The sequence below is a fragment of the Dromaius novaehollandiae genome, chromosome 16, assembly GCF_036370855.1.
Source record: "Dromaius novaehollandiae isolate bDroNov1 chromosome 16, bDroNov1.hap1, whole genome shotgun sequence".
In the NCBI taxonomy this organism is placed as follows: domain Eukaryota; kingdom Metazoa; phylum Chordata; class Aves; order Casuariiformes; family Dromaiidae; genus Dromaius; species Dromaius novaehollandiae.
Genome location: NC_088113.1, coordinates 21,942,105 through 21,969,154, shown reverse-complemented (window position 1 = coordinate 21,969,154; position 27,050 = coordinate 21,942,105). Strand labels below are relative to the sequence as shown.

The 27,050-nt window shown below is 59.9% G+C and overlaps 3 long non-coding RNA genes across 7 annotated transcripts; all 3 read right to left on the bottom strand.

Annotated features, from left to right (window-relative positions):
• Positions 1–507: 507 nt before the first annotated feature.
• Positions 508–6,279, bottom strand: LOC135330151 (uncharacterized). 2 transcript variants are annotated; one of them, XR_010391971.1, is made up of 5 exons: positions 6,136–6,279; positions 4,503–5,866; positions 3,925–4,091; positions 3,001–3,732; positions 508–2,808 (listed from the first exon to the last, which is right to left on the bottom strand). It is a non-coding gene; the product is annotated as an uncharacterized LOC135330151 (long non-coding RNA). The 2 variants fall into 2 exon arrangements; XR_010391972.1 differs by having other exon boundaries at positions 3,001–4,091; positions 4,503–4,630; positions 6,056–6,279.
• Positions 6,280–9,675: 3,396 nt separating this feature from the next.
• On the bottom strand, positions 9,676–16,404 carry LOC135330150 (uncharacterized). Of its 3 annotated transcripts, none has more exons than XR_010391970.1 (5): positions 16,142–16,404; positions 14,586–14,713; positions 13,652–14,174; positions 12,151–13,250; positions 9,676–11,958 (listed from the first exon to the last, which is right to left on the bottom strand). It is a non-coding gene; the product is annotated as an uncharacterized LOC135330150 (long non-coding RNA). The 3 variants fall into 3 exon arrangements; XR_010391969.1 differs by having other exon boundaries at positions 9,677–13,250; positions 13,652–13,815; positions 14,008–14,174; positions 16,142–16,392; XR_010391968.1 differs by having other exon boundaries at positions 9,676–13,250; positions 16,142–16,399.
• Positions 16,405–19,817: 3,413 nt separating this feature from the next.
• Positions 19,818–24,937, bottom strand: LOC135330149 (uncharacterized). Of its 2 annotated transcripts, XR_010391967.1 has the most exons (4): positions 23,815–24,937; positions 23,237–23,403; positions 22,313–23,044; positions 19,818–22,120 (listed from the first exon to the last, which is right to left on the bottom strand). It is a non-coding gene; the product is annotated as an uncharacterized LOC135330149 (long non-coding RNA). The 2 variants fall into 2 exon arrangements; XR_010391966.1 differs by having other exon boundaries at positions 22,313–23,403.
• Positions 24,938–27,050: the final 2,113 nt, after the last annotated feature.

Here is a 27,050-nt window from a genome sequence, read left to right as displayed (position 1 = left end):
AGCATACCGTGCACGCGAAAAGGGCGGCCCGGAAGCCCAGTGCCGGAAGACTACTGCTCCCGGCATGCCATGCCAAGCAACATGGCCGCCCGGAAGCCCAGTGCCGGAAGACTACCGCTCCCAGCATGCCGCGCTCAGAACAAACAGGCCCCACCGGAAGCCCAGTGCCGGAAGACTACTGCTCCCGGCATGCCGCGCCGAAAGCTACGGCTCCCCGCATTCCCGCACCCCAACGCCCGCCCCCCACCCGCAGCGCTGGGGCACCTTTGACCCTCGGCACATTCCGTTCCTTTCCGTCCCGCCCCCCTTCCCCTTCCCCCCTGTCCCCCCGGAAACGGCCGCAGAGCCCCGAGCGCGGCCCCGCCAGCCCCACCACCGGCCCGGGGCTCCCCCGACACCCCCGCGACCGGCCCCGCCTCAGCTCCGACACTGCCCCCGCCCCTCCACGACCCTCCTCCCCCCGCTCCCCGACACGCTCCCGAGCTGACACAGGAGACCCCCCCCCCGCGCTCCTCCGACCGCGCAGTAAACCGCACCGCAGCCCCGGCGCACCCCCTTCCTCCCCCCGCCTCCGTGGCCCCGGGACGCTCCCAGCCGCCGGGACCCCCGGCACATGCGGGACCCGCAGCCTGCAGTGCGCCTCCCCCGGCCCCGCTCACCTCCTCCGCGGGGCGGCCGCCGGGCTGGTCCCGAAGGGCCGTGCTCCGCGGCAGCTCCGCTGCCCAGCTCCTGCCCCAGCGCCAGCTCCCCCCAACTGCGGCCCCAGCCCCCAAATGTGGGCCTGCCCTTGCCATCAGCCCCACCTGGGGCCTGTCCTGCCACCCAGCTCCCCCTGGCATTCATCCCAGCCCCAGGGCCCGCAGCTGTGGGCCTGCAGGAACTGGGCAGGGGGCCTGGCCATCAGCCCCTTCAGGGACAGCTGGGGCTGCCAGGGCAGCAGAGGCACCCCCACTCTCCTGACAGCAGCTTGCTGAGAGCTGAAGGGAGAGCCCTGCCTGGGGTGTAGAGTGCGGAAAGGGGAGTATGCGGAGCACAAGAGAACAAATCGAGAGCTCTGGGTGCAACACAAGTCAAGAAAAAAAAAAAAAAAAAAAAAAAAAAAAAAAAAAAAAAAAGAACGATAGAGCAAACAGAGTGACTCTGGGGGCACCAAAAGGAGGGCCCTGGGGCACACCCAGAAGCACCCAGAAAACTCCAGGACAGGAGAAAAAGCTAAACAGAGACCTCTGCGGCATGCCGCAAAACACACACGGGGCCACGGGGCGCACCGAAAGGCACGCAGAGGGCTCGGGGGCAACCCAGAATGTGAACTGAGGGGTCCTGAGGGCATCAGAGGGCAAGTGCAGGGCTCTGGGGCAGACCAAAATACAGAGGAAGGGCCTTGGCGCACACCAGAGGGGTCACCAGGCACGCCGCAGGGCTCAACGCGGCTGACAGGATGGCGCCTGCAGGCTGCCCCAGGCACACGAGCGACACTGCGGAGTGCCAAAAGCAAATCCGGGAGCGGTTCGGGGACCTCACGCAGCCCTGGAGGGGCTCCGGCTGCCCTTGCGATGAGGGGAAACACCCCCAAGAGCCCCGAGGGTCCAGGCAACGCAAGGGAAATTCCCCGCAGCTCTGGGAACAGCACCGGGCTCCCTGGCAAGCGCAGGCACTCCCAAGTACATGGGACTCGGGGACCAGCTCCCAGCCCCGGACACAATGCGTAACCTCCTGCCCCGGGCATCGTGTTCAGGCAAACCGCCCTGGAGCTCGGCACCAGCGTGCCTCCCCTTACCTACGATATCCAAAGAGTCACCGCCGCACCAGCGTCTGTCTGTCCGTCCGTCCGTCGGGGAAGGGTCAGCTCCTGCCCCTGCCCTCGACGTGGCAGGTGTCCGAGTAGCCTCCCCCCAGTGCTTTTTCCTTCAGGGCTAGGATTCAGCTTGGAGAGCTGAGAGGAAAATGCCTGATCCCGCCTGCCTGCACTTCTGCCCTAACCCAGGCCAGAGCCCCTCAGGTTACTTAGTCCTCAGCGCTGCCTCGGGGAGGCCGAAATAACTGCTAACGGTCATTAGCGATACTTACCCTAGTTACCCGTGCCAGAACGCCTCCTCCTGTAGCAGTTCCTGGTGATATCGAGGGGCCGCTGCATTCTGGCTTCCTTGTTTCATCCCGTCCCTTCGGTATTAACCGCAAGCAAACGCTCGTCCGTCTCTTCTCCTCGTCAGCATTTGCTGTCCTTGGTTCCATCTCTGTAAGGAAGCGATAAACTCGCGTTTTACTTCCAGTGAAACGCTTAGGTTTATGCATGATCTTTTTCTCTTTACCCTGTTTTCTTTTTCCCCCTTTTTTTTCTTTTTTCCTTCTTCTTTTCCTTAAGGGAAAGGTCTTAATACGGCACTTTGCACCATACGTTGCAGGGTAAACGGTCTGGAAACGTTACACACAGCAATTAGGGCTAGGTTATTAGGCAGGCGGGCACGTCGCCTAATACCTTCCTAACGCCATCTTCCACGAAACCTTATTTTTATTCCGCTTCAGTGTTATTGGTACTGTTCGCAAACCCTCGTATGCATGCGCTTAACCGACAACTCTCTCGGTCTTTAACTACGTGGAGGAATGACAGCCCTCGATTTGCCTGTCTCCCTTTCAAACCTATTACCTTTTTGAGACTGCTCCTAGCTTCCTCTTACTCTTGCATGCTGGCCTCACAGGCGACGACCAAAACGAACAACTGGATCGCTAGGTCTAGCCCCCTCTCTTCAAGATGTGCCCCTTCGGGGCTTACGTTTCTTGGTCTCTTCAACTTCAGCCGTGGCAATTAATCTAAAAAAGTAAGTATGACATCTATTCCTTTCCGTAGCTGCGTGTACGATAACAAAACAAAACAGAAACAGCCAAAGCAAAGCTAAGGCAGATACAGGCAACAGCAGCCACAGGGTAGGAACGGGTTACTCAGTCCTCAGCGCTGCCTCGGGGAGGCCGAAATAACTGCTAACGGTCATCAGCGATACTTACCCTAGTTACCCGTGCCAGAACGCCTCCTCCTGTAGCAGTTCCTGGTGATATCGAGGGGCCGCTGCATTCTGGCTTCCTTGTTTCATCCCGTCCCTTCGGTATTAACCGCAAGCAAACGCTCGTCCGTCTCTTCTCCTCGTCAGCATTTGCTGTCCTTGGTTCCATCTCTGTAAGGAAGCGATAAACTCGCGTTTTACTTCCAGTGAAACGCTTAGGTTTATGCATGATCTTTTTCTCTTTACCCTGTTTTCTTTTTCCCCCTTTTTTCCTTCTTCTTTTCCTTAAGGGAAAGGTCTTAATACGGCACTTTGCACCATACGTTGCAGGGTAAACGGTCTGGAAACGTTACACACAGCAATTAGGGCTAGGTTATTAGGCAGGCGGGCACGTCGCCTAATACCTTCCTAACGCCATCTTCCACGAAACCTTATTTTTATTCCGCTTCAGTGTTATTGGTACTGTTCGCAAACCCTCGTATGCATGCGCTTAACCGACAACTCTCTCGGTCTTTAACTACGTGGAGGAATGACAGCCCTCGATTTGCCTGTCTCCCTTTCAGACCTATTACCTTTTTGAGACTGCTCCTAGCTTCCTCTTACTCTTGCATGCTGGCCTCACAGGCGACGACCAAAACGAACAACTGGATCGCTAGGTCTAGCCCCCTCTCTTCAAGATGTGCCCCTTCGGGGCTTACGTTTCTTGGTCTCTTCAACTTCAGCCGTGGCAATTAATCTAAAAAAGTAAGTATGACATCTATTCCTTTCCGTAGCTGTGCGTACGATAACAAAACAAAACAGAAACAGCCAAAGCAAAGCTAAGGCAGATACAGGCAACAGCAGCCACAGGGTAGGAACGGGTTACTCAGTCCTCAGCGCTGCCTCGGGGAGGCCGAAATAACTGCTAACGGTCATTAGCGATACTTACCCTAGTTACCCGTGCCAGAACGCCTCCTCCTGTAGCAGTTCCTGGTGATATCGAGGGGCCGCTGCATTCTGGCTTCCTTGTTTCATCCCGTCCCTTCGGTATTAACCGCAAGCAAACGCTCGTCCGTCTCTTCTCTTCGTCAGCATTTGCTGTCCTCGGTTCCATATCTGTAAGGAAGCGATAAACTCGCGTTTTACTTCCAGTGAAACGCTTAGGTTTATGCATGATCTTTTTCTCTTTACCCTGTTTTCTTTTTCCCCCTTTTTTTTCTTTTTTTCCTTCTTCTTTTCCTTAAGGGAAAGGTCTTAATATGGCACTTTGCACCATACGTTGCAGGGTAAACGGTCTGGAAACGTTACACACAGCAATTAGGGCTAGGTTATTAGGCAGGCGGGCACGTCGCCTAATACCTTCCTAACGCCATCTTCCACGAAACCTTATTTTTATTCCGCTTCAGTGTTATTGTTACTGTTCGCAAACCCTCGTATGCATGCGCTTAACCCACAACTCTCTCGGTCTTTAACTACGTGGAGGAACGACAGCCCTCGATTTGCCTGTCTCCCTTTCAAACCTATTACCTTTTTGAGACTGCTCCTAGCTTCCTCTTACTCTTGCATGCTGGCCTCACAGGCGACGACCAAAATGAACCACCGGATCCCCAGGTCTTGCTGCTTCTCTTCGAGATGTCCCCCTTCGGTGGGCTACCCTGCCAAACAAACCAAAAAGACTGCCGAGGTCGCGAGGGTACCAGATTTTCAGACCGCTTCTCCGAGGCTTTCGGGGTGACTGACGTCACCGCTTCGCTTCACGTTACTCACAGCTACCTTCGTCTATTACTTAGGGCTAAACCTGTTTCTGTTTGCAGAGGGGCTTGTTGCTTGTTTAAACTTGACATATAGTCCATAACCTGCTCTGCATGCTCCCTAGTCCCTTCTGCTTTTGCAACACTTGTGGTAATTCAAGGCGGTAATTAAGAGTCCCCATTGTCCCATAGGCTGGAGCGAGACATTGCTGCTGCTCTGAGGAGGTGCCTAAAAGCCACGCTGTTTTCGCTAGCATCACTGGGGCTTCCCAGAGCCCATCGGTGTTCTCTTTGGCTCTTCCCGAGCCTTTTAGGTTTCTTAGGCTATTCCTTAGCCCTCCATTTTAGGGCAATGTTCTCCTTAAGCACTGCGCACAGCACGATTATCCCAGATCAGCCACATCGTGCACACACAGAGGCTTCTGAGAGGCGGCTCAGAAGAAAAGAGAGAGAAGTCTCTTTGTCATCCGCACATTCACCCGTCAACACTCTTCACCAGGAAGTGCTGTAACTTCCTGTTTCTCTAAAGCGGGACTGAGTCGAGGCGGAGACGCACATCGCACCCCATCTTTGTTAGAACGCCTCACTGCTGCGGGCACTGGGTCTGGCAGCAGTTTGAGGAATGTTTGGGGCCTTGCACAGAGTGCAGGGGAAGGTCTGGAGTCAGTGACAACATTGCGGCAGGGCTCGGAGGCGTTTTGGGGCCTGTGGGGGTGTTGGGGCAGGATTTGTGGGTGGTTTAATGGCTCTGGGGGGGCTGGTTGCAGGAAGGGTGGGACTCTGCGGGGCCCTCAGGGCAGGGGTGCCATCCCAGATGCGTAGCGAGCACATAGGGGTGCCCTACGTGGCTCTCAGCTCGGCGGGAGCAGCCACCGGTCTCCCACCCCACCAGACAGGGGAGCGGGGCGGGGGGGGGGGGGGAGAGGAGGTGGAGGGATCTATGAGCTCGCAGAGAACGCCAGAGGAGGCAGCAGGGAACTCCCCAAGGACCCCGCGTCCCAGACGAGAGGAGGCATCAGGCTGCCGTGCCGCTGCTAGAGACATCCAGACCCCCGCGCAGGCACCCCACACACACTCCTCCAGGCTGAGTCCGCAGGGGCGAGCGCACGCCCCGGCCCGCGCTGGGGAGGAACCGGGGCCCTACAGGCGACACACGCAAAAGGGAGAGTCAGAGCCGCGCTCCGGCAGACCCGGCGCCGCGCAGACCCGGCGCGGCCCCCGGCCCGACTCCCCCCTCCCCCAGCCCCGCCGCCTCCACGCAGCGACGGCCCCGGCTGGCAGGACACAGCCCGACACCCGCGGCCACCCGAAGGCACACGCTCGCCTCACCTCGCCTCACCGCGGCCCCCACATGCTCGACTCCAGCCCGCCTCTGCCCTCGCCCGCCGCCGTCCAGCCAAAACACCCGCCCTGCTCGCCGCCATCTTGCCCGCCGCCGCACCGCGCGTGCGCCGGCCGCCCAGGGCTCGCGCCGCCGCACCGCGCGTGCGCCGGCCGCCCAGGGCTCGCGCCGCCGCACCGCGCGTGCGCCGGCCGCCCAGGGCTCGCGCCGCCGCACCGCGCGTGCGCCGGCCGCCCAGGGCTCGCGCCGCCGCACCGCGCGTGCGCCGGCCGCCCAGGGCTCGCGCCGCCGCACCGCGCGTGCGCCGGCCCAGGACCGCGCGAGAGGGGCGGGGGGAGCGCGAGGGGCGGGGGGAGCGCGAGGGGCGGGGGGAGCGGAGCGCGAGGGGCGGGGGGAGCGGAGCGCGAGGGGCGGGGGGAGCGGAGCGCGAGGGGCGGGGGGAGCGCGAGGGGCGGGGGAGCGCAGCGCGAGGGGCGGGGGAGCGCAGCGCGAGGGGCGGGGGAGCGCAGCGCGAGGGGCGGGGGAGCGCAGCGCGAGGGGCGGGGGAGCGCAGCGCGAGGGGCGGGGGAGCGCAGCGCGAGGGGCGGGGGAGCGCAGCGCGAGGGGCGGGGGAGCGCAGCGCGAGGGGCGGGGGGAGCGCGAGGGGCGGGGGGAGGGCAGCGCGAGGCAGCCCAGACCCGCAATGGCCCCACCCTCGCGTGGTCGCAGCGCCGCGCTGCAGCCGGCCGGCTCCCGCGCGCCAACCGCAGCCCGCCGCGCCACCCCGGCGCTCAGGCCGAGCAGCGAGCGCCCCGAGGCTGCTCTGCCCGCGCCCGAGAGAGCGGCGGGCTTCAGCGAGCAGGCGCTGGGGCTGCCCCGGGGAGAGAGCGCCGCGGAGCAGCTCTGAGACGGCACTGCCCGTCCCCGCGCCCCCAGGAAGCACCGAGAAGGAAAAGCCCTCTCGGGAAAAGCGCTCCCGGTCCGTGAGCACCGGGCAGGGGGCACGAGCGCGGCCCCTGCGCTTACCCGTCCCCGAGAGAGCGCAGAGTAGCGGCCAACACGGCGACCGGCAGCGCGCACGTGTGCGCCGGCTGCCCGCTACGGTCTCCGTACGCAGCGGTGGCCGCCGGCGGCTGCAGTGCTGCCTTGTCGACACGCGAGGGCAGCCGTGAGCGCGCCCCCCTCCCGCGTGCAGTGCCGCCTTTCAGACACGCGAGGGCAGCAAGGAGCAGGGCGCAGCGCTTTCCTGCCCCCCTTGCAAAATACTCGCTAGACAAAAACGGCTTGGGCTCCTCCCGAACGCTTACCTGGCTTCATTACTGCAGCTATTAGGAACCGAAGTGCATAGCCTTCTAGCAAAGGGAACGACCGTCTTTTCAAAACTTCCCGCGACTCCCCAGAATTGTCACTGCCTTGCATCAGCAGCCAGCTTCTTCCAACCCAGCCGCAAGAAACATTTTGCCTTCCCGGCAGAACTTTCTGCTCCCCGGGGGGTCCAAAGGAAACCCGTCACTCACTACTGTCTGTCAAAACGTACCGGAAGCCCTCAAATACAGGACAAGACGCCTTCTCTAAGGAAGCTGACTACTAGGTCTGCTTCACGGCAGCTTCTCCCCAGTATCAGGGTCCACTCAATAAACAAAATAGGACGAGAAATGTCTTAATCTGCTCCAAGTGCTTTCGTATAAGAGAACAACATCAAAACGAGGTATTATTGCATTTAGCCTCCACTACACGTGCTACCCCAGCGCCACGGACTTGCTTTAAAGCATCAGTGACGTACGCGGTCTGGCAGTAATTAATATTCACAGAATGAATACGCACTCGATCGAGTACGGGTGTTCATAAAAAGCTTTGCCAGTGCGTCGCTAGGTAACAAACCTAGACAAGCAGCTATTTGCCCTGATCCTTCGGCTTACATTTCTTCTGCCGGATGTAGTCAAACGTACCTGCATGCGGTGGCCTTGCGAGGCAGTGACACGGTGTCCGTGGGGTGGCTGTTCCAGGGTCTCTCGGGCTGTTCCAGGGTCCTCGGACAGCAACGGTGCTGGTCGACTTTCCCTTGCGCTGCACAGCAGGACAGCTCCGCACCGTGCCCTCCCAGCACCGCCACTCCTCCCAGCAGCTGCCTAACCGGCCCCAATCCTGAGCAAAGCTACGACCCCCAGGAGCCCGCAGCACCCCTCCTACTCTTCCCGCCCTCCCCATTTCCAAGAGGGACAGCCCCAGCCCCCGGGGACAACCCTGCCTGGTCACGCTGCTGTCCGAAAAGCGGATTCGTTGCCCGCTGTGCACTAAGCCAATAATGACACGCTCAGGAGAGACATTTGCTTATTTATTTCAGAGTTGTGCAAGCCTGGCTGCTCGGTGTTTTCCCCACAAATCAAGCGCAACTCCCCCCCCCCGCCCCGGCTTTCCAAGTAGCATTTATACAAGTTGCAAGGTTTGCAACTTTCCCTCTTACACCGGTTGGTTAGTGATTTACATACAATTCTAATATTGCTTACACGCCATTTTAAAACTACGCATGCTCAGGGGAGGGGTCTTCACCCGGGCACAGGTCTTTCTGACCTATGGGCGTGATTTTCTTGTATTATAATGAGGACAGTTCAGTTCGGGGATACCTCGAATTCCTTTGCTAAATTGGCAACGTCTACATAGAAAACAAAACATTTTGATTTACTATTTCTTTAAGGCTTTAGCACTTCTAGCATGGCCTTGATTAAAGAATTATTTCCTCCCAGGAAATGGGGGGGGGGGGTTCTCCTCATCTGCCTAGTTTAAACAGCAGGAACACTCTTTCTGAGCTTCCAAGGTTGTCTTGCAACACCATCGGAGATGGAAAACACTTCCTGCCCTGTACCGGGGAAAAACAGGGGCATTCCACTGTCCCCCGTGACCTGTGGGGACTCAGGCGTGAGTGACACATGTCCAGTAAGGAACAGACCCAGCGGGCACTACAGCTCCTGGCCTGCCACGCGGCCGCCTGCTGGGAACCCCGCTGGCAGGGACCTGCCGCCGCCGCCGCCGCCCCCCCCGCGGGGCCACCTCGAGAGGCGCAGCATGGTCACCCAGTAGCCCCGCCTGAGAAGACTACACCTCCCAGCATACCGTGCACGCGAAAAGGGCGGCCCGGAAGCCCAGTGCCGGAAGACTACTGCTCCCGGCATGCCATGCCAAGCAACATGGCCGCCCGGAAGCCCAGTGCCGGAAGACTACCGCTCCCAGCATGCCGCGCTCAGAACAAACAGGCCCCACCGGAAGCCCAGTGCCGGAAGACTACTGCTCCCGGCATGCCGCGCCGAAAGCTACGGCTCCCCGCATTCCCGCACCCCAACTCCCGCCCCCCACCCGCAGCGCTGGGGCACCTTTGACCCTCGGCACATTCCGTTCCTTTCCGTCCCGCCCCCCTTCCCCTTCCCCCCTGTCCCCCCCGGAAACGGCCGCAGAGCCCCGAGCGCGGCCCCGCCAGCCCCACCACCGGCCCGGGGCTCCCCCGACACCCCCGCGACCGGCCCCGCCTCAGCTCCGACACTGCCCCCGCCCCTCCACGACCCTCCTCCCCCCGCTCCCCGACACGCTCCCGAGCTGACACAGGAGACCCCCCCCCCCGCGCTCCTCCGACCGCGCAGTAAACCGCACCACAGCCCCGGCGCACCCCCTTCCTCCCCCCGCCTCCGTGGCCCCGGGACGCTCCCAGCCGCCGGGACCCCCGGCACATGCGGGACCCGCAGCCTGCAGTGCGCCTCCCCCGGCCCCGCTCACCTCCTCCGCGGGGCGGCCGCCGGGCTGGTCCCGAAGGGCCGTGCTCCGCGGCAGCTCCGCTGCCCAGCTCCTGCCCCAGCGCCAGCTCCCCCCAACTGCGGCCCCAGCCCCCAAATGTGGGCCTGCCCTTGCCATCAGCCCCACCTGGGGCCTGTCCTGCCACCCAGCTCCCCCTGGCATTCATCCCAGCCCCAGGGCCCGCAGCTGTGGGCCTGCAGGAACTGGGCAGGGGGCCTGGCCATCAGCCCCTTCAGGGACAGCTGGGGCTGCCAGGGCAGCAGAGGCACCCCCACTCTCCTGACAGCAGCTTGCTGAGAGCTGAAGGGAGAGCCCTGCCTGGGGTGTAGAGTGCGGAAAGGGGAGTATGCGGAGCACAAGAGAACAAATCGAGAGCTCTGGGTGCAACACAAGTCAAGAAAAAAAAAAAAAAAAAAAAAAAAAAAAAAAAAAAAAGAACGATAGAGCAAACAGAGTGACTCTGGGGGCACCAAAAGGAGGGCCCTGGGGCACACCCAGAAGCACCCAGAAAACTCCAGGACAGGAGAAAAAGCTAAACAGAGACCTCTGCGGCATGCCGCAAAACACACACGGGGCCACGGGGCGCACCGAAAGGCACGCAGAGGGCTCGGGGGCAACCCAGAATGTGAACTGAGGGGTCCTGAGGGCATCAGAGGGCAAGTGCAGGGCTCTGGGGCAGACCAAAATACAGAGGAAGGGCCTTGGCGCACACCAGAGGGGTCACCAGGCACGCCGCAGGGCTCAACGCGGCTGACAGGATGGCGCCTGCAGGCTGCCCCAGGCACACGAGCGACACTGCGGAGTGCCAAAAGCAAATCCGGGAGCGGTTCGGGGACCTCACGCAGCCCTGGAGGGGCTCTGGCTGCCCTTGCGATGAGGGGAAACACCCCCAAGAGCCCCGAGGGTCCAGGCAACGCAAGGGAAATTCCCCGCAGCTCTGGGAACAGCACCGGGCTCCCTGGCAAGCGCAGGCACTCCCAAGTACATGGGACTCGGGGACCAGCTCCCAGCCCCGGACACAATGCGTAACCTCCTGCCCCGGGCATCGTGTTCAGGCAAACCGCCCTGGAGCTCGGCACCAGCGTGCCTCCCCTTACCTACGATATCCAAAGAGTCACCGCCGCACCAGCGTCTGTCTGTCCGTCCGTCCGTCGGGGAAGGGTCAGCTCCTGCCCCTGCCCTCGACGTGGCAGGTGTCCGAGTAGCCTCCCCCCAGTGCTTTTTCCTTCAGGGCTAGGATTCAGCTTGGAGAGCTGAGAGGAAAATGCCTGATCCCGCCTGCCTGCACTTCTGCCCTAACCCAGGCCAGAGCCCCTCAGGTTACTTAGTCCTCAGCGCTGCCTCGGGGAGGCCGAAATAACTGCTAACGGTCATTAGCGATACTTACCCTAGTTACCCGTGCCAGAACGCCTCCTCCTGTAGCAGTTCCTGGTGATATCGAGGGGCCGCTGCATTCTGGCTTCCTTGTTTCATCCCGTCCCTTCGGTATTAACCGCAAGCAAACGCTCGTCCGTCTCTTCTCCTCGTCAGCATTTGCTGTCCTTGGTTCCATCTCTGTAAGGAAGCGATAAACTCGCGTTTTACTTCCAGTGAAACGCTTAGGTTTATGCATGATCTTTTTCTCTTTACCCTGTTTTCTTTTTCCCCCTTTTTTTTCTTTTTTCCTTCTTCTTTTCCTTAAGGGAAAGGTCTTAATACGGCACTTTGCACCATACGTTGCAGGGTAAACGGTCTGGAAACGTTACACACAGCAATTAGGGCTAGGTTATTAGGCAGGCGGGCACGTCGCCTAATACCTTCCTAACGCCATCTTCCACGAAACCTTATTTTTATTCCGCTTCAGTGTTATTGGTACTGTTCGCAAACCCTCGTATGCATGCGCTTAACCGACAACTCTCTCGGTCTTTAACTACGTGGAGGAATGACAGCCCTCGATTTGCCTGTCTCCCTTTCAAACCTATTACCTTTTTGAGACTGCTCCTAGCTTCCTCTTACTCTTGCATGCTGGCCTCACAGGCGACGACCAAAACGAACAACTGGATCGCTAGGTCTAGCCCCCTCTCTTCAAGATGTGCCCCTTCGGGGCTTACGTTTCTTGGTCTCTTCAACTTCAGCCGTGGCAATTAATCTAAAAAAGTAAGTATGACATCTATTCCTTTCCGTAGCTGCGTGTACGACAACAAAACAAAACAGAAACAGCCAAAGCAAAGCTAAGGCAGATACAGGCAACAGCAGCCACAGGGTAGGAACGGGTTACTCAGTCCTCAGCGCTGCCTCGGGGAGGCCGAAATAACTGCTAACGGTCATCAGCGATACTTACCCTAGTTACCCGTGCCAGAACGCCTCCTCCTGTAGCAGTTCCTGGTGATATCGAGGGGCCGCTGCATTCTGGCTTCCTTGTTTCATCCCGTCCCTTCGGTATTAACCGCAAGCAAACGCTCGTCCGTCTCTTCTCCTCGTCAGCATTTGCTGTCCTTGGTTCCATCTCTGTAAGGAAGCGATAAACTCGCGTTTTACTTCCAGTGAAACGCTTAGGTTTATGCATGATCTTTTTCTCTTTACCCTGTTTTCTTTTTCCCCCTTTTTTTTCTTTTTTCCTTCTTCTTTTCCTTAAGGGAAAGGTCTTAATACGGCACTTTGCACCATACGTTGCAGGGTAAACGGTCTGGAAACGTTACACACAGCAATTAGGGCTAGGTTATTAGGCAGGCGGGCACGTCGCCTAATACCTTCCTAACGCCATCTTCCACGAAACCTTATTTTTATTCCGCTTCAGTGTTATTGGTACTGTTCGCAAACCCTCGTATGCATGCGCTTAACCGACAACTCTCTCGGTCTTTAACTACGTGGAGGAATGACAGCCCTCGATTTGCCTGTCTCCCTTTCAAACCTATTACCTTTTTGAGACTGCTCCTAGCTTCCTCTTACTCTTGCATGCTGGCCTCACAGGCGACGACCAAAACGAACAACTGGATCGCTAGGTCTAGCCCCCTCTCTTCAAGATGTGCCCCTTCGGGGCTTACGTTTCTTGGTCTCTTCAACTTCAGCCGTGGCAATTAATCTAAAAAAGTAAGTATGACATCTATTCCTTTCCGTAGCTGCGTGTACGACAACAAAACAAAACAGAAACAGCCAAAGCAAAGCTAAGGCAGATACAGGCAACAGCAGCCACAGGGTAGGAACGGGTTACTCAGTCCTCAGCGCTGCCTCGGGGAGGCCGAAATAACTGCTAACGGTCATCAGCGATACTTACCCTAGTTACCCGTGCCAGAACGCCTCCTCCTGTAGCAGTTCCTGGTGATATCGAGGGGCCGCTGCATTCTGGCTTCCTTGTTTCATCCCGTCCCTTCGGTATTAACCGCAAGCAAACGCTCGTCCGTCTCTTCTCCTCGTCAGCATTTGCTGTCCTTGGTTCCATCTCTGTAAGGAAGCGATAAACTCGCGTTTTACTTCCAGTGAAACGCTTAGGTTTATGCATGATCTTTTTCTCTTTACCCTGTTTTCTTTTTCCCCCTTTTTTCCTTCTTCTTTTCCTTAAGGGAAAGGTCTTAATACGGCACTTTGCACCATACGTTGCAGGGTAAACGGTCTGGAAACGTTACACACAGCAATTAGGGCTAGGTTATTAGGCAGGCGGGCACGTCGCCTAATACCTTCCTAACGCCATCTTCCACGAAACCTTATTTTTATTCCGCTTCAGTGTTATTGGTACTGTTCGCAAACCCTCGTATGCATGCGCTTAACCGACAACTCTCTCGGTCTTTAACTACGTGGAGGAATGACAGCCCTCGATTTGCCTGTCTCCCTTTCAAACCTATTACCTTTTTGAGACTGCTCCTAGCTTCCTCTTACTCTTGCATGCTGGCCTCACAGGCGACGACCAAAACGAACAACTGGATCGCTAGGCCTAGCCCCCTCTCTTCAAGATGTGCCCCTTCGGGGCTTACGTTTCTTGGTCTCTTCAACTTCAGCCGTGGCAATTAATCTAAAAAAGTAAGTATGACATCTATTCCTTTCCGTAGCTGTGCGTACGATAACAAAACAAAACAGAAACAGCCAAAGCAAAGCTAAGGCAGATACAGGCAACAGCAGCCACAGGGTAGGAACGGGTTACTCAGTCCTCAGCGCTGCCTCGGGGAGGCCGAAATAACTGCTAACGGTCATCAGCGATACTTACCCTAGTTACCCGTGCCAGAACGCCTCCTCCTGTAGCAGTTCCTGGTGATATCGAGGGGCCGCTGCATTCTGGCTTCCTTGTTTCATCCCGTCCCTTCGGTATTAACCGCAAGCAAACGCTCGTCCGTCTCTTCTCCTCGTCAGCATTTGCTGTCCTCGGTTCCATATCTGTAAGGAAGCGATAAACTCGCGTTTTACTTCCAGTGAAACGCTTAGGTTTATGCATGATCTTTTTCTCTTTACCCTGTTTTCTTTTTCCCCCTTTTTTTTCTTTTTTTCCTTCTTCTTTTCCTTAAGGGAAAGGTCTTAATATGGCACTTTGCACCATACGTTGCAGGGTAAACGGTCTGGAAACGTTACACACAGCAATTAGGGCTAGGTTATTAGGCAGGCGGGCACGTCGCCTAATACCTTCCTAACGCCATCTTCCACGAAACCTTATTTTTATTCCGCTTCAGTGTTATTGTTACTGTTCGCAAACCCTCGTATGCATGCGCTTAACCCACAACTCTCTCGGTCTTTAACTACGTGGAGGAACGACAGCCCTCGATTTGCCTGTCTCCCTTTCAAACCTATTACCTTTTTGAGACTGCTCCTAGCTTCCTCTTACTCTTGCATGCTGGCCTCACAGGCGACGACCAAAATGAACCACCGGATCCCCAGGTCTTGCTGCTTCTCTTCGAGATGTCCCCCTTCGGTGGGCTACCCTGCCAAACAAACCAAAAAGACTGCCGAGGTCACGAGGGTACCAGATTTTCAGACCGCTTCTCCGAGGCTTTCGGGGTGACTGACGTCACCGCTTCGCTTCACGTTACTCACAGCTACCTTCGTCTATTACTTAGGGCTAAACCTGTTTCTGTTTGCAGAGGGGCTTGTTGCTTGTTTAAACTTGACATATAGTCCATAACCTGCTCTGCATGCTCCCTAGTCCCTTCTGCTTTTGCAACACTTGTGGTAATTCAAGGCGGTAATTAAGAGTCCCCATTGTCCCATAGGCTGGAGCGAGACATTGCTGCTGCTCTGAGGAGGTGCCTAAAAGCCACGCTGTTTTCGCTAGCATCACTGGGGCTTCCCAGAGCCCATCGGTGTTCTCTTTGGCTCTTCCCGAGCCTTTTAGGTTTCTTAGGCTATTCCTTAGCCCTCCATTTTAGGGCAATGTTCTCCTTAAGCACTGCGCACAGCACGATTATCCCAGATCAGCCACATCGTGCACACACAGAGGCTTCTGAGAGGCGGCTCAGAAGAAAAGAGAGAGAAGTCTCTTTGTCATCCGCACATTCACCCGTCAACACTCTTCACCAGGAAGTGCTGTAACTTCCTGTTTCTCTAAAGCGGGACTGAGTCGAGGCGGAGACGCACATCGCACCCCATCTTTGTTAGAACGCCTCACTGCTGCGGGCACTGGGTCTGGCAGCAGTTTGAGGAATGTTTGGGGCCTTGCACAGAGTGCAGGGGAAGGTCTGGAGTCAGTGACAACATTGCGGCAGGGCTCGGAGGCGTTTTGGGGCCTGTGGGGGTGTTGGGGCAGGATTTGTGGGTGGTTTAATGGCTCTGGGGGGGCTGGTTGCAGGAAGGGTGGGACTCTGCGGGGCCCTCAGGGCAGGGGTGCCATCCCAGATGCGTAGCGAGCACATAGGGGTGCCCTACGTGGCTCTCAGCTCGGCGGGAGCAGCCACCGGTCTCCCACCCCACCAGACAGGGGAGCGGGGCGGGGGGGGGGGGGGGAGAGGAGGTGGAGGGATCTATGAGCTCGCAGAGAACGCCAGAGGAGGCAGCAGGGAACTCCCCAAGGACCCCGCGTCCCAGACGAGAGGAGGCATCAGGCTGCCGTGCCGCTGCTAGAGACATCCAGACCCCCGCGCAGGCACCCCACACACACTCCTCCAGGCTGCGTCCGCAGGGGCGAGCGCACGCCCCGGCCCGCGCTGGGGAGGAACCGGGGCCCTACAGGCGACACACGCAAAAGGGAGAGTCAGAGCCGCGCTCCGGCAGACCCGGCGCCGCGCAGACCCGGCGCGGCCCCCGGCCCGACTCCCCCCCCCCCCCCCGCCCCGCCGCCTCCACGCAGCGACGGCCCCGGCTGGCAGGACACAGCCCGACACCCGCGGCCACCCGAAGGCACACGCTCGCCTCACCTCGCCTCACCGCGGCCCCCACATGCTCGACTCCAGCCCGCCTCTGCCCTCGCCCGCCGCCGTCCAGCCAAAACACCCGCCCTGCTCGCCGCCATCTTGCCCGCCGCCGCACCGCGCGTGCGCCGGCCGCCCAGGGCTCGCGCCGCCGCACCGCGCGTGCGCCGGCCGCCCAGGGCTCGCGCCGCCGCACCGCGCGTGCGCCGGCCGCCCAGGGCTCGCGCCGCCGCACCGCGCGTGCGCCGGCCGCCCAGGGCTCGCGCCGCCGCACCGCGCGTGCGCCGGCCGCCCAGGGCTCGCGCGCGAGGGGCGGGGGGAGCGCGAGGGGCGGGGGGAGCGGAGCGCGAGGGGCGGGGGGAGCGGAGCGCGAGGGGCGGGGGGAGCGGAGCGCTAGGGGCGGGGGGAGCGGAGCGCGAGGGGCGGGGGGAGCGGAGCGCGAGGGGCGGGGGGAGCGGAGCGCGAGGGGCGGGGGGAGCGCGAGGGGCGGGGGGAGCGGAGCGCGAGGGGCGGGGGGAGCGGAGCGCGAGGGGCGGGGGGAGCGGAGCGCGAGGGGCGGGGGGAGCGGAGCGCGAGGGGCGGGGGGAGCGGAGCGCGAGGGGCGGGGGGAGCGGAGCGCGAGGGGCGGGGGGAGCGGAGCGCGAGGGGCGGGGGGAGCGGAGCGCGAGGGGCGGGGGGAGCGGAGCGCGAGGGGCGGGGGGAGCGGAGCGCGAGGGGCGGGGGGAGCGCGAGGGGCGGGGGGAGCGCAGCGCGAGGCAGCCCAGACCCGCAATGGCCCCACCCTCGCGTGGTCGCAGCGCCGCGCTGCAGCCGGCCGGCTCCCGCGCGCCAACCGCAGCCCGCCGCGCCACCCCGGCGCTCAGGCCGAGCAGCGAGCGCCCCGAGGCTGCTCTGCCCGCGCCCGAGAGAGCGGCGGGCTTCAGCGAGCAGGCGCTGGGGCTGCCCCGGGGAGAGAGCGCCGCGGAGCAGCTCCGAGACGGCACTGCCCGTCCCCGCGCCCCCAGGAAGCACCGAGAAGGAAAAGCCCTCTCGGGAAAAGCGCTCCCGGTCCGTGAGCACCGGGCAGGGGGCACGAGCGCGGCCCCTGCGCTTACCCGTCCCCGAGAGAGCGCAGAGTAGCGGCCAACACGGCGACCGGCAGCGCGCACGTGTGCGCCGGCTGCCCGCTACGGTCTCCGTACGCAGCGGTGGCCGCCGGCGGCTGCAGTGCTGCCTTGTCGACACGCGAGGGCAGCCGTGAGCGCGCCCCCCTCCCGCGTGCAGTGCCGCCTTTCAGACACGCGAGGGCAGCAAGGAGCAGGGCGCAGCGCTTTCCTGCCCCCCTTGCAAAATACTCGCTAGACAAAAACGGCTTGGGCTCCTCCCGAACGCTTACCTGGCTTCATTACTGCAGCTATTAGGAACCGAAGTGCATAGCCTTCTAGCAAAGGGAACGACCGTCTTTTCAAAACTTCCCGCGACTCCCCAGAATTGTCACTGCCTTGCATCAGCAGCCAGCTTCTTCCAACCCAGCCGCAAGAAACATTTTGCCTTCCCGGCAGAACTTTCTGCTCCCCGGGGGGTCCAAAGGAAACCCGTCACTCACTACTGTCTGTCAAAACGTACCGGAAGCCCTCAAATACAGGACAAGACGCCTTCTCTAAGGAAGCTGACTACTAGGTCTGCTTCATGGCAGCTTCTCCCCAGTATCAGGGCCCACTCAATAAACAAAATAGGACGAGAAATGTCTTAATCTGCTCCAAGTGCTTTCGTATAAGAGAACAACATCAAAACGAGGTATTATTGCATTTAGCCTCCACTACACGTGCTACCCCAGCGCCACGGACTTGCTTTAAAGCATCAGTGACGTACGCGGTCTGGCAGTAATTAATATTCACAGAATGAATACGCACTCGATCGAGTACGGGTGTTCATAAAAAGCTTTGCCAGTGCGTCGCTAGGTAACAAACCTAGACAAGCAGCTATTTGCCCTGATCCTTCGGCTTACATTTCTTCTGCCGGATGTAGTCAAACGTACCTGCATGCGGTGGCCTTGCGAGGCAGTGACACGGTGTCCGTGGGGTGGCTGTTCCAGGGTCTCTCGGGCTGTTCCAGGGTCCTCGGACAGCAACGGTGCTGGTCGACTTTCCCTTGCGCTGCACAGCAGGACAGCTCCGCACCGTGCCCTCCCAGCACCGCCACTCCTCCCAGCAGCTGCCTAACCGGCCCCAATCCTGAGCAAAGCTACGACCCCCAGGAGCCCGCAGCACCCCTCCTACTCTTCCCGCCCTCCCCATTTCCAAGAGGGACAGCCCCAGCCCCCGGGGACAACCCTGCCTGGTCACGCTGCTGTCCGAAAAGCGGATTCGTTGCCCGCTGTGCACTAAGCCAATAATGACACGCTCAGGAGAGACATTTGCTTATTTATTTCAGAGTTGTGCAAGCCTGGCTGCTCGGTGTTTTCCCCACAAATCAAGCGCAACTCCCCCCCCGCCCCGGCTTTCCAAGTAGCATTTATACAAGTTGCAAGGTTTGCAACTTTCCCTCTTACACCGGTTGGTTAGTGATTTACATACAATTCTAATATTGCTTACACGCCATTTTAAAACTACGCATGCTCAGGGGAGGGGTCTTCACCCGGGCACAGGTCTTTCTGACCTATGGGCGTGATTTTCTTGTATTATAATGAGGACAGTTCAGTTCGGGGATACCTCGAATTCCTTTGCTAAATTGGCAACGTCTACATAGAAAACAAAACATTTTGATTTACTATTTCTTTAAGGCTTTAGCACTTCTAGCATGGCCTTGATTAAAGAATTATTTCCTCCCAGGAAATGGGGGGGGGGGGGTTTCTCCTCATCTGCCTAGTTTAAACAGCAGGAACACTCTTTCTGAGCTTCCAAGGTTGTCTTGCAACACCATCGGAGATGGAAAACACTTCCTGCCCTGTACCGGGGAAAAACAGGGGCATTCCACTGTCCCCCGTGACCTGTGGGGACTCAGGCGTGAGTGACACATGTCCAGTAAGGAACAGACCCAGCGGGCACTACAGCTCCTGGCCTGCCACGCGGCCGCCTACTGGGAACCCCGCTGGCAGGGACCTGCCGCCGCCGCCGCCGCCGCCCCCCCCGCGGGGCCACCTCGAGAGGCGCAGCATGGTCACCCAGTAGCCCCGCCTGAGAAGACTACACCTCCCAGCATACCGTGCACGCGAAAAGGGCGGCCCGGAAGCCCAGTGCCGGAAGACTACTGCTCCCGGCATGCCATGCCAAGCAACATGGCCGCCCGGAAGCCCAGTGCCGGAAGACTACCGCTCCCAGCATGCCGCGCTCAGAACAAACAGGCCCCACCGGAAGCCCAGTGCCGGAAGACTACTGCTCCCGGCATGCCGCGCCGAAAGCTACGGCTCCCCGCATTCCCGCACCCCAACGCCCGCCCCCCACCCGCAGCGCTGGGGCACCTTTGACCCTCGGCACATTCCGTTCCTTTCCGTCCCGCCCCCCTTCCCCTTCCCCCCTGTCCCCCCGGAAACGGCCGCAGAGCCCCGAGCGCGGCCCCGCCAGCCCCACCACCGGCCCGGGGCTCCCCCGACACCCCCGCGACCGGCCCCGCCTCAGCTCCGACACTGCCCCCGCCCCTCCACGACCCTCCTCCCCCCGCTCCCCGACACGCTCCCGAGCTGACACAGGAGACCCCCCCCCCGCGCTCCTCCGACCGCGCAGTAAACCGCACCGCAGCCCCGGCGCACCCCCTTCCTCCCCCCGCCTCCGTGGCCCCGGGACGCTCCCAGCCGCCGGGACCCCCGGCACATGCGGGACCCGCAGCCTGCAGTGCGCCTCCCCCGGCCCCGCTCACCTCCTCCGCGGGGCGGCCGCCGGGCTGGTCCCGAAGGGCCGTGCTCCGCGGCAGCTCCGCTGCCCAGCTCCTGCCCCAGCGCCAGCTCCCCCCAACTGCGGCCCCAGCCCCCAAATGTGGGCCTGCCCTTGCCATCAGCCCCACCTGGGGCCTGTCCTGCCACCCAGCTCCCCCTGGCATTCATCCCAGCCCCAGGGCCCGCAGCTGTGGGCCTGCAGGAACTGGGCAGGGGGCCTGGCCATCAGCCCCTTCAGGGACAGCTGGGGCTGCCAGGGCAGCAGAGGCACCCCCACTCTCCTGACAGCAGCTTGCTGAGAGCTGAAGGGAGAGCCCTGCCTGGGGTGTAGAGTGCGGAAAGGGGAGTATGCGGAGCACAAGAGAACAAATCGAGAGCTCTGGGTGCAACACAAGTCAAGAAAAAAAAAAAAAAAAAAAAAAAAAAAAAAAAAAAAAAAAAAGAACGATAGAGCAAACAGAGTGACTCTGGGGGCACCAAAAGGAGGGCCCTGGGGCACACCCAGAAGCACCCAGAAAACTCCAGGACAGGAGAAAAAGCTAAACAGAGACCTCTGCGGCATGCCGCAAAACACACACGGGGCCACGGGGCGCACCGAAAGGCACGCAGAGGGCTCGGGGGCAACCCAGAATGTGAACTGAGGGGTCCTGAGGGCATCAGAGGGCAAGTGCAGGGCTCTGGGGCAGACCAAAATACAGAGGAAGGGCCTTGGCGCACACCAGAGGGGTCACCAGGCACGCCGCAGGGCTCAACGCGGCTGACAGGATGGCGCCTGCAGGCTGCCCCAGGCACACGAGCGACACTGCGGAGTGCCAAAAGCAAATCCGGGAGCGGTTCGGGGACCTCACGCAGCCCTGGAGGGGCTCTGGCTGCCCTTGCGATGAGGGGAAACACCCCCAAGAGCCCCGAGGGTCCAGGCAACGCAAGGGAAATTCCCCGCAGCTCTGGGAACAGCACCGGGCTCCCTGGCAAGCGCAGGCACTCCCAAGTACATGGGACTCGGGGACCAGCTCCCAGCCCCGGACACAATGCGTAACCTCCTGCCCCGGGCATCGTGTTCAGGCAAACCGCCCTGGAGCTCGGCACCAGCGTGCCTCCCCTTACCTACGATATCCAAAGAGTCACCGCCGCACCAGCGTCTGTCTGTCCGTCCGTCCGTCGGGGAAGGGTCAGCTCCTGCCCCTGCCCTCGACGTGGCAGGTGTCCGAGTAGCCTCCCCCCAGTGCTTTTTCCTTCAGGGCTAGGATTCAGCTTGGAGAGCTGAGAGGAAAATGCCTGATCCCGCCTGCCTGCACTTCTGCCCTAACCCAGGCCAGAGCCCCTCAGGTTACTTAGTCCTCAGCGCTGCCTCGGGGAGGCCGAAATAACTGCTAACGGTCATTAGCGATACTTACCCTAGTTACCCGTGCCAGAACGCCTCCTCCTGTAGCAGTTCCTGGTGATATCGAGGGGCCGCTGCATTCTGGCTTCCTTGTTTCATCCCGTCCCTTCGGTATTAACCGCAAGCAAACGCTCGTCCGTCTCTTCTCCTCGTCAGCATTTGCTGTCCTTGGTTCCATCTCTGTAAGGAAGCGATAAACTCGCGTTTTACTTCCAGTGAAACGCTTAGGTTTATGCATGATCTTTTTCTCTTTACCCTGTTTTCTTTTTCCCCCTTTTTTTTCTTTTTTCCTTCTTCTTTTCCTTAAGGGAAAGGTCTTAATACGGCACTTTGCACCATACGTTGCAGGGTAAACGGTCTGGAAACGTTACACACAGCAATTAGGGCTAGGTTATTAGGCAGGCGGGCACGTCGCCTAATACCTTCCTAACGCCATCTTCCACGAAACCTTATTTTTATTCCGCTTCAGTGTTATTGGTACTGTTCGCAAACCCTCGTATGCATGCGCTTAACCGACAACTCTCTCGGTCTTTAACTACGTGGAGGAATGACAGCCCTCGATTTGCCTGTCTCCCTTTCAAACCTATTACCTTTTTGAGACTGCTCCTAGCTTCCTCTTACTCTTGCATGCTGGCCTCACAGGCGACGACCAAAACGAACAACTGGATCGCTAGGTCTAGCCCCCTCTCTTCAAGATGTGCCCCTTCGGGGCTTACGTTTCTTGGTCTCTTCAACTTCAGCCGTGGCAATTAATCTAAAAAAGTAAGTATGACATCTATTCCTTTCCGTAGCTGCGTGTACGATAACAAAACAAAACAGAAACAGCCAAAGCAAAGCTAAGGCAGATACAGGCAACAGCAGCCACAGGGTAGGAACGGGTTACTCAGTCCTCAGCGCTGCCTCGGGGAGGCCGAAATAACTGCTAACGGTCATCAGCGATACTTACCCTAGTTACCCGTGCCAGAACGCCTCCTCCTGTAGCAGTTCCTGGTGATATCGAGGGGCCGCTGCATTCTGGCTTCCTTGTTTCATCCCGTCCCTTCGGTATTAACCGCAAGCAAACGCTCGTCCGTCTCTTCTCCTCGTCAGCATTTGCTGTCCTTGGTTCCATCTCTGTAAGGAAGCGATAAACTCGCGTTTTACTTCCAGTGAAACGCTTAGGTTTATGCATGATCTTTTTCTCTTTACCCTGTTTTCTTTTTCCCCCTTTTTTCCTTCTTCTTTTCCTTAAGGGAAAGGTCTTAATACGGCACTTTGCACCATACGTTGCAGGGTAAACGGTCTGGAAACGTTACACACAGCAATTAGGGCTAGGTTATTAGGCAGGCGGGCACGTCGCCTAATACCTTCCTAACGCCATCTTCCACGAAACCTTATTTTTATTCCGCTTCAGTGTTATTGGTACTGTTCGCAAACCCTCGTATGCATGCGCTTAACCGACAACTCTCTCGGTCTTTAACTACGTGGAGGAATGACAGCCCTCGATTTGCCTGTCTCCCTTTCAGACCTATTACCTTTTTGAGACTGCTCCTAGCTTCCTCTTACTCTTGCATGCTGGCCTCACAGGCGACGACCAAAACGAACAACTGGATCGCTAGGTCTAGCCCCCTCTCTTCAAGATGTGCCCCTTCGGGGCTTACGTTTCTTGGTCTCTTCAACTTCAGCCGTGGCAATTAATCTAAAAAAGTAAGTATGACATCTATTCCTTTCCGTAGCTGTGCGTACGATAACAAAACAAAACAGAAACAGCCAAAGCAAAGCTAAGGCAGATACAGGCAACAGCAGCCACAGGGTAGGAACGGGTTACTCAGTCCTCAGCGCTGCCTCGGGGAGGCCGAAATAACTGCTAACGGTCATTAGCGATACTTACCCTAGTTACCCGTGCCAGAACGCCTCCTCCTGTAGCAGTTCCTGGTGATATCGAGGGGCCGCTGCATTCTGGCTTCCTTGTTTCATCCCGTCCCTTCGGTATTAACCGCAAGCAAACGCTCGTCCGTCTCTTCTCTTCGTCAGCATTTGCTGTCCTCGGTTCCATATCTGTAAGGAAGCGATAAACTCGCGTTTTACTTCCAGTGAAACGCTTAGGTTTATGCATGATCTTTTTCTCTTTACCCTGTTTTCTTTTTCCCCCTTTTTTTTCTTTTTTTCCTTCTTCTTTTCCTTAAGGGAAAGGTCTTAATATGGCACTTTGCACCATACGTTGCAGGGTAAACGGTCTGGAAACGTTACACACAGCAATTAGGGCTAGGTTATTAGGCAGGCGGGCACGTCGCCTAATACCTTCCTAACGCCATCTTCCACGAAACCTTATTTTTATTCCGCTTCAGTGTTATTGTTACTGTTCGCAAACCCTCGTATGCATGCGCTTAACCCACAACTCTCTCGGTCTTTAACTACGTGGAGGAACGACAGCCCTCGATTTGCCTGTCTCCCTTTCAAACCTATTACCTTTTTGAGACTGCTCCTAGCTTCCTCTTACTCTTGCATGCTGGCCTCACAGGCGACGACCAAAATGAACCACCGGATCCCCAGGTCTTGCTGCTTCTCTTCGAGATGTCCCCCTTCGGTGGGCTACCCTGCCAAACAAACCAAAAAGACTGCCGAGGTCGCGAGGGTACCAGATTTTCAGACCGCTTCTCCGAGGCTTTCGGGGTGACTGACGTCACCGCTTCGCTTCACGTTACTCACAGCTACCTTCGTCTATTACTTAGGGCTAAACCTGTTTCTGTTTGCAGAGGGGCTTGTTGCTTGTTTAAACTTGACATATAGTCCATAACCTGCTCTGCATGCTCCCTAGTCCCTTCTGCTTTTGCAACACTTGTGGTAATTCAAGGCGGTAATTAAGAGTCCCCATTGTCCCATAGGCTGGAGCGAGACATTGCTGCTGCTCTGAGGAGGTGCCTAAAAGCCACGCTGTTTTCGCTAGCATCACTGGGGCTTCCCAGAGCCCATCGGTGTTCTCTTTGGCTCTTCCCGAGCCTTTTAGGTTTCTTAGGCTATTCCTTAGCCCTCCATTTTAGGGCAATGTTCTCCTTAAGCACTGCGCACAGCACGATTATCCCAGATCAGCCACATCGTGCACACACAGAGGCTTCTGAGAGGCGGCTCAGAAGAAAAGAGAGAGAAGTCTCTTTGTCATCCGCACATTCACCCGTCAACACTCTTCACCAGGAAGTGCTGTAACTTCCTGTTTCTCTAAAGCGGGACTGAGTCGAGGCGGAGACGCACATCGCACCCCATCTTTGTTAGAACGCCTCACTGCTGCGGGCACTGGGTCTGGCAGCAGTTTGAGGAATGTTTGGGGCCTTGCACAGAGTGCAGGGGAAGGTCTGGAGTCAGTGACAACATTGCGGCAGGGCTCGGAGGCGTTTTGGGGCCTGTGGGGGTGTTGGGGCAGGATTTGTGGGTGGTTTAATGGCTCTGGGGGGGCTGGTTGCAGGAAGGGTGGGACTCTGCGGGGCCCTCAGGGCAGGGGTGCCATCCCAGATGCGTAGCGAGCACATAGGGGTGCCCTACGTGGCTCTCAGCTCGGCGGGAGCAGCCACCGGTCTCCCACCCCACCAGACAGGGGAGCGGGGCGGGGGGGGGGGGGGGAGAGGAGGTGGAGGGATCTATGAGCTCGCAGAGAACGCCAGAGGAGGCAGCAGGGAACTCCCCAAGGACCCCGCGTCCCAGACGAGAGGAGGCATCAGGCTGCCGTGCCGCTGCTAGAGACATCCAGACCCCCGCGCAGGCACCCCACACACACTCCTCCAGGCTGAGTCCGCAGGGGCGAGCGCACGCCCCGGCCCGCGCTGGGGAGGAACCGGGGCCCTACAGGCGACACACGCAAAAGGGAGAGTCAGAGCCGCGCTCCGGCAGACCCGGCGCCGCGCAGACCCGGCGCGGCCCCCGGCCCGACTCCCCCCTCCCCCAGCCCCGCCGCCTCCACGCAGCGACGGCCCCGGCTGGCAGGACACAGCCCGACACCCGCGGCCACCCGAAGGCACACGCTCGCCTCACCTCGCCTCACCGCGGCCCCCACATGCTCGACTCCAGCCCGCCTCTGCCCTCGCCCGCCGCCGTCCAGCCAAAACACCCGCCCTGCTCGCCGCCATCTTGCCCGCCGCCGCACCGCGCGTGCGCCGGCCGCCCAGGGCTCGCGCCGCCGCACCGCGCGTGCGCCGGCCGCCCAGGGCTCGCGCCGCCGCACCGCGCGTGCGCCGGCCGCCCAGGGCTCGCGCCGCCGCACCGCGCGTGCGCCGGCCGCCCAGGGCTCGCGCCGCCGCACCGCGCGTGCGCCGGCCGCCCAGGGCTCGCGCCGCCGCACCGCGCGTGCGCCGGCCGCCCAGGGCTCGCGCCGCCGCACCGCGCGTGCGCCGGCCGCCCAGGGCTCGCGCCGCCGCACCGAGCGTGCGCCGGCCCAGGACCGCGCGAGAGGGGCGGGGGGAGCGCGAGGGGCGGGGGGAGCGGAGCGCGAGGGGCGGGGGGAGCGGAGCGCGAGGGGCGGGGGGAGCGGAGCGCGAGGGGCGGGGGGAGCGGAGCGCGAGGGGCGGGGGGAGCGGAGCGCGAGGGGCGGGGGGAGCGCGAGGGGCGGGGGAGCGCAGCGCGAGGGGCGGGGGAGCGCAGCGCGAGGGGCGGGGGGAGCGCGAGGGGCGGGGGGAGGGCAGCGCGAGGCAGCCCAGACCCGCAATGGCCCCACCCTCGCGTGGTCGCAGCGCCGCGCTGCAGCCGGCCGGCTCCCGCGCGCCAACCGCAGCCCGCCGCGCCACCCCGGCGCTCAGGCCGAGCAGCGAGCGCCCCGAGGCTGCTCTGCCCGCGCCCGAGAGAGCGGCGGGCTTCAGCGAGCAGGCGCTGGGGCTGCCCCGGGGAGAGAGCGCCGCGGAGCAGCTCTGAGACGGCACTGCCCGTCCCCGCGCCCCCAGGAAGCACCGAGAAGGAAAAGCCCTCTCGGGAAAAGCGCTCCCGGTCCGTGAGCACCGGGCAGGGGGCACGAGCGCGGCCCCTGCGCTTACCCGTCCCCGAGAGAGCGCAGAGTAGCGGCCAACACGGCGACCGGCAGCGCGCACGTGTGCGCCGGCTGCCCGCTACGGTCTCCGTACGCAGCGGTGGCCGCCGGCGGCTGCAGTGCTGCCTTGTCGACACGCGAGGGCAGCCGTGAGCGCGCCCCCCTCCCGCGTGCAGTGCCGCCTTTCAGACACGCGAGGGCAGCAAGGAGCAGGGCGCAGCGCTTTCCTGCCCCCCTTGCAAAATACTCGCTAGACAAAAACGGCTTGGGCTCCTCCCGAACGCTTACCTGGCTTCATTACTGCAGCTATTAGGAACCGAAGTGCATAGCCTTCTAGCAAAGGGAACGACCGTCTTTTCAAAACTTCCCGCGACTCCCCAGAATTGTCACTGCCTTGCATCAGCAGCCAGCTTCTTCCAACCCAGCCGCAAGAAACATTTTGCCTTCCCGGCAGAACTTTCTGCTCCCCGGGGGGTCCAAAGGAAACCCGTCACTCACTACTGTCTGTCAAAACGTACCGGAAGCCCTCAAATACAGGACAAGACGCCTTCTCTAAGGAAGCTGACTACTAGGTCTGCTTCACGGCAGCTTCTCCCCAGTATCAGGGTCCACTCAATAAACAAAATAGGACGAGAAATGTCTTAATCTGCTCCAAGTGCTTTCGTATAAGAGAACAACATCAAAACGAGGTATTATT